Source organism: Pongo pygmaeus, chromosome 12 (genome assembly GCF_028885625.2).
Source record: "Pongo pygmaeus isolate AG05252 chromosome 12, NHGRI_mPonPyg2-v2.0_pri, whole genome shotgun sequence".
NCBI lineage: Eukaryota > Metazoa > Chordata > Mammalia > Primates > Hominidae > Pongo > Pongo pygmaeus.
The window spans coordinates 71,368,480-71,385,205 of record NC_072385.2 but is presented as its reverse complement, the minus strand read 5'-3'; the positions used below and the strand labels follow the sequence as shown (position 1 = coordinate 71,385,205).

The window sequence follows — 16,726 nt, the reverse complement described above, 5'->3', positions numbered from 1 at the left end:
CCTCAGACGAACCGCAAGAGGGGCCACCCACAACTGGAGGGGCGGAGGCTGGAGCTGAGTTTCATTCGTGTTTTTGGAGCTGCCAGGCATTTCCAGGGGGGTCGCCTTCCTAGAGGCCCCCTTTCCCCAGCTTAACCCTCGGCTTTGCAGGCGGGTGCGTGGGGGCTGGAGGGTCCCTGGAAGCCGCGGGGAGCGCGGGCCCGGGTGGGTCCTGGTACCGGGCGGAGAGAGGAGAACCCTCCCAAAACTTGGGGCGCGGGGCGGGGCCGTCGGGCGGTGACGTGAGGGGCGGGGCCGGGCCCCATTGGCGGGGGGGCAGGGGCGGGGCGGGGCCGGGCGCCCGCGGCGGCTGCTGCGCCTGGAACCGGAGCCGGGAGTGAGGCTCAGCAGCGGCGGCGGCGGCGGCAACAAGTGCCGGAGGCCAGCAGAGCCGAGCCGGAGCAGTCCCTGCCGCCGACACCGCCGGGCCGCCCGTCCGGGGCGCCGCGCATGGAGCGTGAGCTGCGGCGGTCGCCGGGCTGAGCCGCGCGGAGCGGCCGGGACGTGGATGTGGCCGCGATCTCCCGCCCTTGCCCCCGCCCCGCCGAGCTGGAGCTGCTCCCGGACAAGGTAGGGCCCGGGTGCCGAGCACCTCCGCCGGCTCCCTCCCCGCTGCCCTCTCACCGCCAGGCCCCTCTACCAGTCCCCTCCCGCCTCCCTGCTTCCCGGCCCCACCTTCCGGACACCCTGCTACCCCCGCCCGGTTCCTCGCCGGTTCCGGCTTCGTACCCACGCCCCGGTGGAGGAAGCCGTCCCTAGGTGGCTCCTGCCGCATTTAAGCCTCCCCTACCTTCCCGCCGTCCCAGCCACCCAACCTCAGCCCAGAGGGAGAGGAGAGGGACAACGCCCGCTGCGGGGCTTTGGAACCTCCCAACCCATTCTGTGCCCACCTCGCCCTGGAGCCCGGGGACCTTCCCCCTCCCCGCTGCACCCCAACTTCCGGGGGATCCGGCGCCGGGGCGATGCAGGCTTTGGCAAGGGGCATCTGGGGCCGGGCCTCCTCATCCGGGGCGCGCGGGCATTTCGGGGAGGGGGGCGCGCGTGATTCCTCGCTCGCACCCCCGCACCCCACACTCGCACTGCGCCGGCCTCCCGTGCCGCATGGGGAGATCAGGTGTTTTGTGAGCCAAAGAGCCGCCGGCAGCCGCTCCCCACCCCCAACCTCTGCCACTTCTGTCTCCGGCTCCCCCAAAACTGGTTTCTGCCAAACTTAGGGAGAACCTTTCGCTTTGACCTTTAAAAAAAATATTCCACGCTGCCTGCGTTGAATGATTAACCAGGCTGCTAGCCCGAGTCGTGGGGGTGGGGTGGGGCGGGGTGGGGTGGGTGCTGCCAGGCCAGGGAGCGTCTGGACTCTGCCAGACACCGCTCGTGGGAAGATGCGCGTGGGGGGCCCTGCCGGGGCTGCGGGCGCGGGGCTGGTGGCTACTCCAGCACGGCAGGCGGACCCTTCTGGAGGCAATAAACCGAGTCAGCTGGTTAATTTCCAGGCCACGGTATTTGACACTCGGGGCTGGGGAGCCGCAGAACTCCCTGTACCCCCATCAAGTAGAGGAGCCGTCGGGAGACTCCCCACAAGTGTCACAGCGTCAAAGCTCATCTTTAAAAATATGTACATTTATAACCTGGGTTGGCGAGGAGGCGCTCTCCTGCCCAAAACGTAGGGGTGGTTAGTTTGTTGAGTGGGCTTAGCTCACAGGTGCCTGAGCTGTATCCCCCGTGGCCGCCTCAGCCACCCCAACTTCGCAGAAAGATTGTTGAGAACAATTAAACCATATTCTTTTGCCCTTCTCTTGTTGGAACCCTACCATAATACCTGATAGCGAAGCCAGTTGGTGAATATAGAATTCTACTTGTTGAATTCTACTTGTTATATTCTTCCGGTATAATTATTTGTGCCTCTGGAGGTGGTAAACGAGGTGGCCGACAGGGCCGGGACTGGGAGTGGAAAGGCGGGGACCCTGGCCGAGCCAGTCCCTGGGCTCCGGTGCCGGCTCATAGTCGCACCCATGCGGATCTGACAGCTGACCCGGAGGGAGGACCGGCAGGGCAGGGCAGGGCGGTCACTTCCCATTGTCCTAACTCCTGCTCCTGGTTCTTTTGAGTAGAGGGTGGTTAAGCCTGGAGGAATTTGGGAGAGTTTTACTTTGAGCCCATGCGCTCTTAAACTAGATTAGATTTTAAGAACACAGAAGTGAGGGAGCCCCATAGGGCTGTACTTGAGTTATTTCAGTAATCCTTTTCCTCCCTGCCCAGACTTTACAAATGTGTTTATCATTAGATCTTCTGTTTGAAACTACTTTTTTAGTTCGGAATATTGCGTTTTCTCCCTACAGCAAGGGTTCACTGTTTCTCATTTAGTTTTTGTGCAGACGGCATTTGTATGATGAAGGCCTAATTCTCTGTGAAACTGACCGGTTCTCACCCTTACCATTCATTAGACTTGATTCTGCCACATTTAATTCAGTGATCTTGGGCAAGTTATTCTTCACCTGAGCCTCATTTTACACATCTGGTTTTGGGGATGGTGGTGTTTGCTCTGCAAGATTATTTCTGAGGACATATAGGATGTTTGCCAAACTCCTAGTACTGCACCGGGAGAGCTAAGAAGTGCTTAATAAATGCTGGTCATTGCTGTAATCAATAGAGAAGTTCCTCCTGGCATCGACTTCCCCTTACCAAAAACAGTAACCCTGTGGTAGTAGCCTTTTAGATTTGCCTGTCTGAGACTGAAATCAGCCACATTTGGCAGATGCACATCAGAAGGTTCTTAAAACCTAAGTAGTATTTTGAGGAAAATAAACATGATTTGCTTGTTGTTCAAAAATTATGAATTTTTTCCTGGGCTTCTGGTGAAGGGCTGAATATATGAAGGTTTGTAGTTTTGAAAAATTTCTTGTTTTAAAAGTCATGTTTCAGGTTTCTGACACACTAAAGTCATGCTAAAAATAGGAAAGTGGAACTGATAATTCATAGTTGATTTTCACTATACTGTTCAGATGTGTGGTTTTTTGTTTTTTTTTAATAGTTGCATTAGTGAGGCATCGTTGGTATGTTCTGGAGAGAAATATGCGGGGCTTTTTCAGCTGATGCAGGGATAAAAGAAAAGGTGAATCCTCTGTTTCTCAAACTTTGAAACTTACCTTTAAATGTTTTTTTCTTTTTTTTTTTGAAATGGAGTCTCACTCTCCCGCCCAGGCTGGAGTGCAATGGCGCAATCTCAGCTCACTGCAACCTCTGCCTCTTGGATTCAAGTGATTCTCCTGCCTCAGCCTCCCCAGTAGCTGGGATTACAGGCATCCACCTCCACGCCTGGCTAATTTTTGTATCTTTAGTAGAGACAGGGTTTCACTATGTTGGCCAGGCTGGTCTCGAACTCCTGACCTCGTGATCCACCCGCCTCGGCCTCCCAAAGTGCTGGGATTACAGACGTAAGCCACCGCGCCTGGCCTTAGCTTTAAATGTTTTCTAGCAATGCTAGGGTTTCATGAAAATCCTAATTTAGGGATGCTGATCCACAGCTGTTGATGTTCTTGACATACTGGGTCGGTGCTTTTCATTCTTTCTGACTTGGTTAATGGATGTGGTATTTGACTCTCTTTTTCTGTATTTTTTTGATGGTTTTATTGGAAAGTCTGTTAGAGACTTTAAAAATTAATAACTGCCTATGGTTACTTTTATAAACATTGAGATCTTGAGATCTTGCAACTAGGATAATACTTGGTGATGTGTAATCTATTGCAACATCCCTGATGGTGGTACATATATTACCCATACTGAAAGATTCTCATAAAGGCCTTTTGGTCTCTTATGTAAGTGCCCAGGGGAAACTAAAGTCATTTGGTTGCTTGGTATTTTTGGTGTGTACAGAAGGTTAAAACATGAATTAAACTAGACTCTGAAGTGGTAAATGTTTCCTGGCTGCATCCAGTAAAGAAAACAGCACAAACACCCAAAAGGTGTGGACCCAGCTGTCTTTTTCTCCACTCTCTAAGGTGGGATTGCTGTTCCTATGTACTTGCCAAATATGTCTGCAAATTACAGAATGAATACATTCCTCTCTCTGGAGAGACAATTACTGTTTGAATAAGAGGTGTATGTATGTGTGGGGTAAGGTTTTGGGAGAATTGATGTAATGATTTCATCATCACTCACTGGTAAGGAGGCTTTGCCAGGCTGAACAAAGCTTCAGCAAAGAGAACTTGTTACTTGATGGAGAATTTATTATTAGGGCTTATGTGGCACAATTACTTTGCTGCTGGAAAAAGTTATTTGTACTGAGTTTTCTATTTGTTACAAATTTTAAGAGTTGAGATTTTTGCCCTCTGTGTGTTGCCCTGTGAGTATTAACGACCTCTGCCCACCAGCTTTGTCTTTTTGCCTTGTCTTAATTTTTGTAACAAAAATTCAGATGTCTTTTGAGAGTCATAACATGTATCTTGTGCAATTTTAGCTTTAGATATTTTCATATATAACTTTAAGAATGTTACACATTATTTTCTGTGCATCTGTAAGTTAAATTAAAAAAAAAACATTTTCTGATGTGGCTACAGAGGGGGAAATTCCCAGTAGCCAGGAAATTGATACTTTCTACTTTTCATTCTGTGGCATTTTAAAACAGAGGGTTCGGGTGTCTTCATTCTGATATGAGTAGGATGTACGTAGCTTACCAGAATGTTTGAAAAAATTGATAATCCAAGGTAATCAATTCTAGCATGTGGCTAGGTTCTGTCGGAGTGCCATGTGGTGGTTTAGTGGTTAAGAGCATAAACTGGGAGTCCATAAGATGAGGATTTTTTTTAACTTCATGTATAACATGCAGTAAAGTGTGAGAAGTGTTAATATTAAGCATGAGCTCATGTATGTAAGCGCTCAGATTAAGAAATAAACATTTTCAGTACTGCAGAAGGTTCCTGCGCCCATGTCTTGTCCGTATTCCCACCCCCTCACCCTGAAGGAACTGTTATTCTTTCTTACATCATCATAGATGTGACTTCTGTCATCATAGATGGGTTTTACCTGTTGAACTTCATGTAAGTGGAATCAGTCATACAGTATGGCATGTAGTCTTTTGTGAAATAGACTTGAATTCTATTTTTACCACTTACTGTGTGACTATGGACAAGTTATTTAATCTGAGTCTCAGTTACATATGGGAATGCCTAAAGTTAAAGTTACACGAACTATTTCAGGATAAATTTTCTCACTTGTAAAATGGGGAAGATAAAGCCCTATGTTAGATTTACTGGGGAAAGTAATATAAAGCTACACCTAAAATACCTAGCACTGTGCCTGACTGCAGTTTCCTCTTCCCCTTTTTATTTATTTCTTTAACAGGGTGATAACTAAAGCAACTAGATCTTTTGTGTTTAAATGAGCTATTTCATTAAAAGTTCTGTAGGTCTTTTATTGAAAGTTAGAAGACAAATCTTTATTTAATACTTTGTTGATAAAGCTTTAGCTTTAAGATGTATTATTTGTTAGTTGATTGCCTGTTTTTGACATTTCCTCTCTAAAGACAGTCATTGAAATGTCCCATTCAGAGCTGTTTGGCCACCTGTGTAACGTGAGCTAGGATGCAGTGATGAGAACTGGTTTATGGTCAATTATGGAGCTTGTGGAAGAGTTTAGTTTGGGTAAGAGTCATCAATAAATGCCCAAGATGCTCATAACATCTGCTTTACGTTTAGTGAAATAATTATTTCAGAGGTGAAAGCATAGGGCCAATTATTTTAATTGCTTGCTTCAGACAAGCCACTTAAAACATTTTCAGCTCTTGTAATCTTACTGTGTAAGTGGTATTACATAATTCCATGGCCTCATGTCTCCTTATTTGTTTGGTACTTTTCATTTTTGGACCCATTCTTCAAATGTAACTTGGGTGGTACTTGGCATTCTTTCTAAATGACTTTCATTAAGTGTTTATTTAGAAAAAATATTCAAGATAAAGTAAAGGAAAATAAAACTAATTCCACCCTCTCTCACCGCTATAACTACAGTTAACTTGATGTGGGTCCTTCTAAGTGCTCATTTCTTCTTTTGTACACTTCTAGAATGACCTTAGGAAAAACATACTTCCCATACTTTATGGAAATTTAAAACAAAATATGGGCCTGCTTAGAGATGTCTAGCAGAGAAGGCAAGAGTCTTCGTAGGCCTAAGTTCAAATCTGTCCACACTGTGGTCCCTACTTGTACCTTTGTTAGTGCTGAGCAGACAGTCCCCAGAGACTCCATCAGAGGGTCCCCTGGTCTCCAGATTACAGTAGCCAACATGGAAAACCTGCCCTGGAATACTTCTCCATTAAGACCTCAAGATGTTGGGTGAAGTGGGCAGTTTGTTCTCCGACCAAACACGCATTGATTGAGCGCTTTGTGTGTGCCTAGCGCTGTGCTTGGCTGTGCGTGATTGCTGCCTTCAGTGGGCAGTGTGGTGGAGACAGCCAGGAACTGGTAAGATTGCCTTGGTAGAGGTGTAAGCAAATTGTGTGTTGGAGGCAGCCAAGAAAGGCTTCTTAAGGAAGTGGCCTTGGGGCTTGGTCTTGAAGGATGTGAATAACATTTCAGAGGCAGAGAAAGGAAGGCAGAAGTGCTCAAGGGATTGTAGGCTGAGAAAACAGGACACAGCAGAAAGGCTCATAGAAGTCTTTTGGGGAAACAGCAGGTGATCCATTGGGTTTGGAGTGCATGGTGCTTAGAAAGGTGTAATAGGCCGTGATGCAACCTCGGGGATCATGCAGAGATGTGGCAGTTAATAGTTACGGAGATAGTGAGGAACCAGTGAAAGTTCTTGTGGTCAGGGGAGAGAGAGAGAGGGTGTGCTGACAAGTTATGGCCAGGCTTGCATTGAGGAAGATGGGCCTGAGCGTGAATGAGGCGAGCCTGAACCTGGGCAGGTCATTGCGGTCCCTCTGTTCTCTGCTTTCCATTTGCCCACTACCAGTCTCTCTCAGAAAGAAGCTGGAGGGATCCTTTAAAAACTGAAATGACTTGAGGTTACTTCTCTACTCAGAATCCTCCAGTCAGAATCCCTGTCTTCTTCAGAGGAAAGCCAGAGTTCAAATGTCACCTACCAGGATTGGTGATCTGCCCTCCTCTCCTACCTCCCTTCTCCCCCTCATTTCACTCCAGGCACAAGGCCCCCAGCTTTCCTGCCTCTGGCCTTTGTGGTGACTGCTCCCCCTGCCTGGAACTATCCTCACCTCTTTTCTGAGAAGAGGTTTTCTCTGATCACCCTGCATAAAGCAGCCTTTCCTTATCCCCTGTGCAGTGCTTCGTATTTCATCTAAGTGTTTATCAACCTTACAGCAATCAACTCTGACTTGGTTCTTTGCTGCCTGTTTTCAACACTGCTTGGTTTGAGTAGGCGTTTGACATTTGTTGAGTTAGGCCACTTCATTAAAATTAGTCTTAGTAGAGGGGAAACTGAGGGCTCAAACCAGGGCAGGGATGGTACAAGATTGAAATATGTATGTGTGTTATTTGAAAGAGGTGGATGAGAGAAAAAGACTCATGGTGGGTGTAAAGAAAGGAATTTGGAAACCAATTAAGGGAGGTTAGGAGAAGGGCCATGACACAGGTATATTGGGGCATTTTTTAGCATATGGGATATGGGAGTCTGTAGTGATGTCTAGGGGACAAGAATAGGGGGTAAGGGAAGACCCAGCAATAGACTTGGGCCCAGAACTGTGGAGCAAGTCCATTTTGTGGGATGGGGCCAAGGAGCAAAGGCTGCCAACATGCAAGAGAACCCCGGGGGTTCCTGAGCTTGGGGTGGGGTAGACATGGTGGCCAGCAGTATTGGGTGCCCTAGAAAGTCAGGAGGGTGCAAGGACTGTGAAGATTCTAGAAGGTGAGGGGGTTTGGGATGGTCAAGGCAGGACAAATGGGCATGACAAGGAGCATGTGCCTGGAGCCTTTGGAGAGGGAGAGGCTGAAGATGGGGGAAACAGTGGAGATTGCTATTGGTGCAAGACCCCAGAAGCAGCAAGAGCTGTCACAGGGAGTGGAGATCCTGGGAGTGGGGGGTCAGGGACTAGCTGATGTAGAGAACTTGAAGTAGGTTTTGGTCCCAGAGCTGACATCAAATGTCTTTGTAACTATGGCAACCCACTTAGCTCCTGTTTCCTACCTCCCTGCAAAATAGCATGAAACCTGCACAGCCAACTTCACATGTTTATTATTGGAATGCATTGAACTCATGAATATGAAAGTGTTAATACTCTGGGAAGATATTTCTATGGACCATAAACTTGCTGCAGTTTATTTGTGCTTCAGAATTTTTTTTGAGACAAAATTTCCCTCTTGTTGCCCAGGCTGGAGCGCAATGGCATGACCTTGGCTCACTGCAGCCTCTGCCTCCTGGGTTCAAGAAATTCTCCTGCCTCAGTCTCCTGAGTAGCTGGGATTACAGGCATACACCACCATGCCTGGCTAATTTTGTATTTCTAGTAGAGACAGGGTTTCTCCGTGTTGGTCAGGCTGGTCTTGAACTCCCAACCTTAGGTGATCCACCTGCCTCAGCCTCCCTAAGTGCCTGGTAGAAATTTTTCTAATTGTTTATTTTCTTTGAGAAGCACTTAACATCCAACTGGTTCTCCAAAGTACTTCTTTTTTGAGTCTTGATCAGGGAATGTCACAATTGTGGGGAGTTTTATGTGCACATGTGTGTTTTTAACCCTCCAGGTCTGGCTCTAGATTGTTCGCTGGGAAGCCGAATGATACTTTCAGATTCAAATATATTTATCTAATAATGAAAGGGTCGAAGTGTTACAAATGCTATCCTTTCTAAATAGTCAACATTTGGAACTAGTGAGATGTATTTTTACCTTTATTATTTTATGGTTGTATTTGAAGCTTGTTTATAAGGAACTTTTATGTAACTTTATTCTTGAGATGCAGCCATTATATTTTTCTTCTTTTCCTTTACCACATAAGGAATTATTTCCTCCAAATGAACTTAAAATGTCTCTCATGAATACTCCTATTTTTAACTGAATGTTTCTTTTTTTAAAAAACTTTTATTCCTCAAAGTTCTGATGGATCATCTTTTTTTTAACTCTTTATAATGGAAATTTTCAAACAAGTGCAGATACAGAGAATGGTATCATGAGGCTTCAGGTAGCCACCAGCGACTTCAGGGTGATGATTCTTTATTTTCATCTCTACCCCACTCACGACTGGGGGCCCATGGGCACCATCCAGAGAGGGAGAGAGAGGAAGGTCACACTGGACCACAGGGTGGGCAGCCATCAATTTAGAGATATTAGAGGCTGGGGGAGAGGGTTGGATGCCCCCGGGGAGAGTGAGAGGCAGACTGGGGAGATTGGAAGCCCCATGGCACTGTGATTGCTGCGGTCCCTGGTCCCTCCACATATGTGATCACCTACGGTATATGAAGGGAACGTGCAGAGACTCGCTTAAAACCGAGGTGACTTAAATTGCTTGGTAAAAGAGGCCCAGTTTTTAAGCAGTTCAATAGGGTGCCCACATATTGAGCAAACATGTTCTCTTTTTACTGTGGCGACAAAAACTTCTCTTAGCGGGTGGCCGGAGAAAGCTGTTACTATTGCACTTCTTTAAATACGGAAGCAAGTCTTGGTTGAAGGCATGAATGATGCCTCCCCTTTTATAGAACATTTGGATAAAAGGCCAAAGTGTTACTTTTTTTGAGGATACGTATTTTAAAATGTATATGGCTTATTTTGATATTTAAAAAGAAACAACTTGAAAACAACAGTCCTGAAACACTTGTCAGTAACGTGTTGGGATTTAACCAGCTTTTGAGAAAGGGAGAAGAGGCGGGACAAGAATCCGACACGGAGCAGGGAGCTGGTTTGCTTGTTTGCCGCCTTGCTCTGAAGTTGCCACCCAGGGTCACACATCACTAGAAGTGTTGTCCTCTGGGAGGAGGATGATCTCTGACTGTGGAGAAGAGGCAGCATCCCAGAGGGAGCCCAATTTAACTGGATGCTCAGTGTGAGAGGAGGAGCGCTGGCACTTAGTGGCTGGGTGCTGTGGGCGGGGCCTGCCAGCCCTTGGCTGTCATTTGCCACCTGAGGGACAGGCTGCTTAGTTCCAGCCTCCCGGTTCACCTGGAACCATTTCTCCTGGGAAGCATCGTAGCCAAGAGAGTGGATTCCAGGTGGTGAGGGCCTGGTACTCCTTTTGGGGGATCCTGAGTGCCAGGAGGAGAGGATGAAATCAATGGACTGGGGGAATCGAGGCTGTCCTCGTGGAGAAGGAGACAGGATTTGAACCTGGGCCTTCAAGGATGGGGGTAAGGGTGGAGAGAAGCAAGATAAGGGACGTTTTAAGCCAGGAGAAACAAGGCTGAGCAGAGGTATGGGTGGGGAGGATAGTAGTTGTTGTTAAGGGGTGCTGGTGTCTAGAGGCCTCCGGGATGGGGTTTTAGGGGTGGCCTGCCTGGATCAAGGATCAGCTTGGATGTGCTCAGCGAGGATGGGGATGCCCATTTCCCTCCATGCAGCTCTGGGCTGGGGGCGGCCCATCTGGGTTCTCAGTTCCTGCCCTCTCCCTCTACTTTTTCTGGGACCATCAGACAACTTTCTGATCCTGTGAGCCAGTTTACTTCTCTGTGAAATGAAGACACCTCAGTCACCACTTGACTGTGTATCCAATTGCGCCCATGGCATATGGACAAGCCCTCACTCAGCTAATGGGTAGGCACTAGGTGTGCAGTGGTTAATTTGTTTTATTATAAGGAGTGTCCTTGATACCTTTATCTCATTTCTCTATTTTTTCCCTTCCCCAAAGTGTCAGACCATGCACTTTAATCCAATATTATTTTTATATATTTTTTATTCTTGTAGAGACAGTGTCTCTCTATGTTGCCCAGGCTGGCCTCGAGCGATCCTCTCACCTCCACCTCCCAAAGCACTGGGATTACAGGTGTAAGCCACTGTGCCTGGCCTAGTACAACATTATTTAAAAAATCTCTACACATGCCTATTCTGCAGAACTTTCTGCACTCTTTGCGCCTGCTTTTGGAAGAGCGAGTCAGGCAGCTCTCTCCAAGCTGCTCCCCTACAAGACTCCAAATGGATAAGCCAAGGAGTCCTGCAGTCTGAGGTTGTAGTACCTCACTTTCTGGTGTCCCCTTCACTGTAACCAAGGGCATATTCTCTTTTAAGAAAATGTGTCACTGGAAACCTTCATTCTAACTACCAAGAAATTGAGACTTCCCAAAGCAATTTATTAAATTACTTAAAATACAATGAATGTCATTGGTATAATTGTAAATATTTATTGAAGTTACAAAAGGTTATTTTTAATATGCTATATGTAATCTCAAGTTGCAGCATGTTCAAACAATGCTTTTCTGATTTTGAGGTTATATTTTTATTTTGGAAGGAAGACAAATGTAAACGTTTATCTTGCAGGGAAATGTCGGGGATGCTCTCAAACTCTACAGTTTTTTTTTTTTTTTTTAAGACAGGGTCTCACTCTGTCACTCAGGCTGGAGTGCAGTGGCGCAGTCTGGGTACACCGCAACCTCCGCTTCCTGGGTTCAAGCAATTCTTCTGTCTCAGCCTCATGAGTAGTTGGGACAACAGACATGCTACAGGCCACCATGCCCAGCTAATTTTTGTATTTTTTGCAGAGACGGTGTTTCATCATGTTGGTTAGACTTATGGTTCTTGAGGGACAAGAATTGCCAAGTATAATTTAATAGAATTGGAAAGGCAGTGGTTGTTTTGAAAGAGTTTGTCTGTAGGATACCTGATGGAAGTGAGATAGATCAGTGGTCCCCAACCTTTTTAGCACTGGAGACCGGTTTTGTGAAAGACAGTTTTCCACGGACTCCAGGGTGGGAGGACATGCAAGATGGTTTCGGGATGAAACTGTCTCACCTTAGATCATCAGGCATCAGATTCTCATAAGGAGCATGCAACCTAGATCCTTACATGCGCAGTTCACAAAGGGTTCGCCCTCCTGTGAGAATCTAATGTCAAGCTGATCTGTCAGGAGGCAGAGCTCAGGCAGTAATGCTTGCAGGCCTGCCCACCACTGCTCACCACCAGCTGTGTGGCCCCGTTCCTAACAGACCATGGACCGCTAGGGGTCCATGGCCTGGGGTTTGGGAACCCCTGCCGTAGATTATTCTTCTTGCTAGGGAAAATAGTGGACTGAATTTGATTGCCTGAGTGCTTAATATTAAAGTGCTTATTTTAAAATTTAAAATTTCTGCTTCTCTGTGTGTGGCCATTTATCACACCAATGGAACTAAGTGGTGGGGAATGGTGTACTTTTGAAAGTCGATCTTATGAGTTTGAGAGGGGTCATCTTTAAATTTTGTAAATTGGTCATTAGTTGAATTCTTGTACATTTTACTATGTAAAATGACAGTAATCACTTTTTCATACCTATGTGAAAATAGTCTCCTTGTCTGTGTGTGTCTGTAGACGTGAGGAGCCCACATAACAGACAACAGATTCCTCCTTCCCTCCCCTCTTCCTTTCCCCCTTCCCCCCCACCCCCAATCTCTACACCAAGACTGCCAAGACTGGGCTGATGGCCTACTTATTTCCAGAAGCACTTGTACAAGGTCACTTTGATAACAGTTTATATAATGGGATTCTGTTTCTAGTCCAGTAAATGTAATTTATGCTTGTGCGTTTCTATTAATTTTTAATTGCCTTCTTTCACCTCCCCCATCCCTGAGGCCTATGTTTGTTTATAGATTTATGTAATTGTATGTGTTTCCTGAGTCATGTTTTTAGGTGATGTACTGCTTTGAGATGACACCATGTAATTCTGTCTTGAGGAGTGAGGCCTAGAGGGGAAAGCCCGGGAATTGGTAGATGCTTAGTACACTTATGGAGAAGAGGGCCAGGACTGGCACAGAGCCAGGGACCAGGGGGAGGGATGCTGGGGAGGGGGGCATGTGTGAAATTATCCAAGAATGGTTTGCTGGAGCAGTGTTTAAAGTGTTTGATCAAAATGGTCAAAGAATACAAAACGTCCTTAGGTTAGGTCCTGGTTCCTTTACTGCCCCTCCCCTTCTTGTTCTCATATTGATTGTGTGTTGAGTGGTAGGTACTAGAGATGCAGAAGTGAATATGGCCCATTCTGCCCAGGAGTCCTTGGTGTGTCAGACCTGTTATCACACCGTGTGCTAAGTCAGATAAGTGTGGGTGAGGTGGTAACAGCAAGGGGGAAGAAACACAAGCAGCCCAACCTGGGTGGGGGCAGTGGGCTGGGAGGAAGAGGTGATGCATTGGCGCTTTTTTGTCGCAGTCTCACTCTCGCCCAGGCTGTGTCGGAGTGCAGTGGTACATCTCAGCTCACTGCAGCCTCTGCCTCCCGGGTTCAAGCGCCTCAGCCTTCCTAGTAGCTGGGATTACAGGCATGAGCCACCACACCAGGCTAATTTCGGGCCATTGGCTCTTTTGTTTTTTATGTTGATAGCCCAGGATGGAAGCTATAGACTGTGAGAAAAAGACTTTGTTACTAACGATAATTTTGACTACTGGACTCCCCCAGTCCCCTGGGACACGTGGTGTAGTAATCCTGGTTCTCCTCCCCAGGGCAGCCTTGGACAAGGCTCTGTCTCCCTGTGCCTTGGTCTCCTCTGCTGTAAAAGAGGTATTAGAGTGGATGGTCTAGAAGGCCCTGGGAAAGAAATTCTTGGAGCTTCTTTCTGGTAATGAAATTGGGTCACAATCTGTGTATGAATTCATGTGCATGTTGTTGAAAAACAAGTAAAAGAATGAGGTAAGCCAGGCGTGGTGGCACACTTCTAGTCCCAGCTATGAGCTGGTCGCTGAGGTGAGAGGATCACTTGAGCCCAGGAATTCAAGACCAGATGGGGCAACACAGAACACAGGCCAGACCCTTTACCCGCCCCCACGCCCTCATCCCCCACACACACCAAGAGTGAGATGGTACAGTTGGTGGGTACGCTGGTTCTTTGATCCCTTTTCTGTCACAGGAGAGCTGGGGTCTGGACCAGCCCTGTGCCACTGTCCCAACCCTGTGGCAGGTTGTAAGACTGTGCTGGTCTCCCTTCACTGCAGGCTGTGATGTTGGAGGGAAGGAAAGGCAGATTTTCTCCACCTGTAGGCAGCTCTGACAGGTGTTTAAGACGAGGCTAGTTTAAGCCCCGGCAGTCTCTCATCCTTTCCTATGAATAATCAAAACTAAGTCATCACAAAACACACCTGCAGGGGATTCTGCCTATGGTGCGGAAGTGTTACCAGACCAGGACCCCTGGATACGTTAAACCATTGAGTGGTTCCCAATCGGCCATTTTGTTGTCTACATTATTACTTTCTCATATCAATTTGGAAAAAAAAAAAATTCGATTTCCCCTGCCTTTCCTTGGAATGGTTTACATCTTCCTGGGTGGGTATCCACAAATGCAATAATTTTGGTACCTTAATTTTTTAAAAGTACAACTTTATTTGGGGATTCTCAATCCTCCTCGAGCAACGGTGTTGTGTGGTAGAAAGTATAAGAGCTTAGACCCAAGGTTGGGACCAAAGTCCAAACACTGGCTCCACTGGGATTAGCTCTGTGACCTCAAACTAATTACCTCACATTTTTTAGCTTGTTGTGGAGATTAAATGAGATGAGAACATCCCAACATTAAAAATGGGCAAAGAGCACGGGGAGTAGGAAGACCAGGAAGGATGCATATGAAAAGATGGCATCAATTAAAACAGGGAGATGTTCTTTTTTGGTAAAGATTAAAAAGGAGGACAGTGGCCGGGTGTGGTGGCTCAGACCTGTAATCCCAGCACTTTGGGAGGCTGAGGTGGGCAGATCACTTGAGGTCAGGAGTTCGAGACCAGCCTGGCTAATATAGCGAAACCCCATCTCTACTAAACAATACAAAAATTAGCTGGGTGTGGTGGTGGGCGCCTACAGTCCCAGCTACTTGGGAGGCAGAGGTAGGAGAATCATTTGAACCCGGGAGGCAGAGGTTGCAGTGAGCTGAGATCGCACCACTGACTCCAGCCTGAACGACAGAGCAAGACTCCATCTCAAAAAAAATAAATAAATAAATAAATAGGAGTACAGTATTCACTGTCAGTGTGGATGACTTCATGCTCTTGTGTATACGAGAGGATAAATCAGTTTGACCTTTCTTTTTGGTGGGAGGTTAAGTGTGAGAGTGAGGGGAATAGCTTGATTCTATGCTAACTGAGTTTAAAAGGTTGGGTTCCCTTCCTAATGTTTCCTCTAGAAGTAACCAGATGATGATGTGTCTAGGATGGTGTTTATCTGTTTTCAGTTATAGGAAAAAATCAGAAACAACTCATAAGCTCATTGATTAGCAATTGGTAAAGCAGTTGGGTGGGGTGGCTTGTGCCTGTAATCTCAGCACTTTGGGAGGCTGAGGCAGGTGGATCATTTGAGGCCAGGAGTTTGAGACCAGCCTAGGCGACATGGCAAAACCTTGTCTCCACAAAAAATACCAAAATTAGCCAGGTGTGGTGACATGCCTATAGTCCCAGCTACTCAGGAGGCTGAAGTGCAGGGAGATGGATTGAACCCAGGAGGTTGAGGCTGCAGTGAGCTGTGATTGCGCCACTGCACTTCAACCTGGGTGACAGAGTAAGACCCTGTCCCCCGCCCCCCCAAAAATTTGATAAGGCAGACCACATTTACCTATATTCTGTCAGGGGAGTTAGAGATCCGACAGAAGACAAACCACTCTTCCTCTGTGAACTGAATCTGCTTTAGAGAAATTAAGTCTTTGGGACAACAAAACCAACTAAAGTTGTAATCAATGGGCATCCAACTTGGAGTTCTTCATTTTTTCCCTAATTTCATGTTCCTATGTGATGTGGTCAGTTTTCTGTTTTAAGTAGAGGAGATATGAAAGAAAACACATTCCTCCAGTCCATCCAGCAGCAGCATTTGTCCACTTAGCCACAGCTTCACATACCCTCTCTTAGCAGCCCTGGGCCCCACCAGCTCCTACCTGCCCTTCTAGTGTGGCCTCAGAACCTGTCTATGAACTGGCTGTGTCCATCTCTGCCTGCAGACATTCTGTACCCCTACCCCCATGTCTTGCCTGCCCTGCTTCTCTCTACATTTCTGAAATTTGCCCTGTTGGAAGCCCCACTCAGGTCCTGCCTTGTCCCCTCCTGTTGACTAAAGGGCTGTCACATATTTATTACCTCTGCCAATTCAGTGTATAGGACCCATGTTTTATACCCCCTTCTCCCCAAGCCCCAGACTTAAATAAAAATGTTCGTTGTTAGAAATGACCCTGGGTTGGTGATGTAGAGATCTATAACTTGTGCCAGTTCTTAAGTATTGCCTTTCTGCTCCAAATTCACCCTCAGTTGCCTGATCTCTGAAAATGGGTCTGGGCCCTTTAAATGTTTTTTCTTTGCCTTTTGTAAGTAAAGGGCTCTGAAGGGGACCTTGTACGAGGAAGGGATTTTTCTCCCTGATTTCATGTGTGCGCACGCGCATGCTTTTCCTGCACTCCTATATTCCTGCAGGGCACACCTTTCTCCAGCATCTGTTGCTCTGTTTTCTACAGCTCTGGCATCAGTGGTGGTACCAGGAACCTAAGACTGGGTGGTCCTCATCCAACCCAGATCATTGCTTCCTACAGCCTCTCAGCCCCCATGTGTGTACCCCAAGCCCCCCTGGTTCTGGCCGTCTGGTGAGCTAGCCTCCTGATCTTTGTCCTGAACACAACCCTA

At 47.0% G+C, this 16,726-nt stretch overlaps 1 protein-coding gene across 1 annotated transcript in view; it reads left to right on the top strand.

Annotated features, from left to right (window-relative positions):
- Positions 1-319: 319 nt before the first annotated feature.
- B3GNT2 (UDP-GlcNAc:betaGal beta-1,3-N-acetylglucosaminyltransferase 2) overlaps positions 320-16,726 on the top strand; it is a 28,928-nt gene continuing 12,521 nt past the window's right edge. The window contains exon 1 of the mRNA XM_054475783.2: positions 320-609. The gene's annotated coding sequence lies outside the window, so the exon portion shown is untranslated. The remainder of the gene's footprint in view (positions 610-16,726) is intronic.